At 36.6% G+C, this 1,882-nt stretch overlaps 1 non-coding gene across 1 annotated transcript; it reads left to right on the top strand.

Moving 5' to 3' along the window:
• The first annotated feature begins 1,533 nt into the window (after positions 1 to 1,533).
• On the top strand, positions 1,534 to 1,618 carry TRNAM-CAU (transfer RNA methionine (anticodon CAU)). The gene is given in 2 exon segments: positions 1,534 to 1,571; positions 1,583 to 1,618. It is a non-coding gene; the product is annotated as a tRNA-Met (tRNA).
• Positions 1,619 to 1,882: the final 264 nt, after the last annotated feature.

Below are 1,882 nucleotides of genomic sequence, written 5' to 3'. Positions count from 1 at the left end.
TTGATGATATACTGGTAACTAGCAATGATCAAGATCTAATAGCCAAGGCCATCTCAGACCTCGACAAGTCATTCAAACTGAAGAGTCTTGAGTCAGTTAGATTCTTTCTTGGATTTGAAGCAACAGAGATGACACAGGCCTCAACCTAACTCAAAAGAAGTACCTCATAGATCTCTTGGCAAGGACAAACATGAGTGGTGCAAATCCAAGTCCTACACATATGTTTTCAAGTGCCAAACTCTATAAAGAAGATGGAGAGCTGTTTGAACATCCATCTCTGTACAGAAGCACCATTGTCTCATTGCATTACCTGACCATGACAAGGCCAGACATCTCGTTTGCTGTAAACAAGCTGAGCCAATACCTTCAAGCTCCCACAGTAACACCTTAGGTAGCATGCAAGAGGCTACTCAGGTACTTGGCTGGCACTCCAACACAGGGTCTACGTTTCACAATAACTCCAACTCTGAATCTCACACCTTCGCTGATGCTGACTATGCATCCAACCTTGACGATAGAAGGTCAACAACTGGAGTGTGTGTATTCCTTGGCCCAAACCTCATCTCATGGTTCTCGAAGAAGCAAGAGGTAGTGTCAAGAAATTCTACAGAGTCAGAGTATCGTGCCTTAGCAACAACAACAACATAAATTATATGGCTTCAGTCACTCTTCAAAGAGCTTGGAGTCCAACTTGATCAAGGTCTTGCGGTGATCTGGTATGACAACATGGGAGCTAAGTCTTTGGCTGCAAATTCTGTGTTTCATGCCGGGACAAAACAACATCGAAGTCGACGTCCATTTCATCAGAGAAAAGGTGGCGTCTAGTGTAGTTGAAGTTCGATATGTCCCCACAATTGAGCAGATAGTTGACATCTTCACAAAACCACTTACCATACCTCAGTTTGCTTTCTTGTCTGACAAACTAAACATGATCTTGCACCATGTATAGTTTGAGGGGGTGTATTAAGCATATATCATAGGATACAAGTTAGTTAGAGTTGGACGGCTGAGATTAGACTAAGCTGTTTGTATTTATATCGAACAGTGTATGTGCAATCAATCAAGTCAAGTCAATACAATTCAGTTGGCTCTCTCTCTCGTCACTTTGTTACATATATATATATATATATATATATATATATATATATATATATATATATATATATATATATATAACATTGTTTTGGCGCATCAAATTTGATCATGATCAGCACTAGTCTTTTGGAACAAATAAAAAATAAATGATCATGATCAGCTCGTCCGTTCATCAAATTATACACCTCATGAAATGTTTTTTTTAATAAAGAAGATACTCTTTTTTTCTCTTATATAGTCACCGTATGTTTTTTTTACAAACTAAATTATTAATTATTATGATATATACCTAACAGATCCTCACTTTCAGTGATTTAGTCACTATTGTATTTATGTTATGATAAAATGTTTGTCACTACTTACGGGAAGTTTGAACTGTTAATAAAATGCGTTTATATTTGGTAAACCTATAAAAATATTACTAAAAACAACAAGAGCGGGGTGGTGGCGCAGTTGGTTAGCGCGTAGGTCTCATAGCTACTGAGTTATCCTGAGGTCGAGAGTTCGAGCCTCTCTCACCCCAATGAAACTTTTACATTTTACTTTTTGTTTTCTATATACGGTGTAAGGATTGGGCTTGATCTCCAAGCTTTTGGCTATATTATATTCAAAACAAATTTAGTTATATAAATATATGGGTTTTTCTTAAAATTCTTACACTTGCGTCTAAAATAGTTCAAATCCTAGAAATGTTATCTCTCAAGAGTCTCTTACTCAGGTCCAATCCCACAAATTAAAGACACTTGTCGTGTAAACAATAATAATAATATGAAAATTTTACATTTTA

The sequence above is a fragment of the Urtica dioica genome, chromosome 7 (genome assembly GCF_054948205.1).
Source record: "Urtica dioica subsp. dioica isolate 48M chromosome 7, U.dioica_male_clone48M_v1_H2, whole genome shotgun sequence".
NCBI classification, from domain to species: Eukaryota; Viridiplantae; Streptophyta; class Magnoliopsida; order Rosales; family Urticaceae; genus Urtica; species Urtica dioica.
The sequence above is the reverse complement of the archived record's forward strand: the minus strand, read 5'-3'. Positions and strand labels throughout refer to the sequence as shown.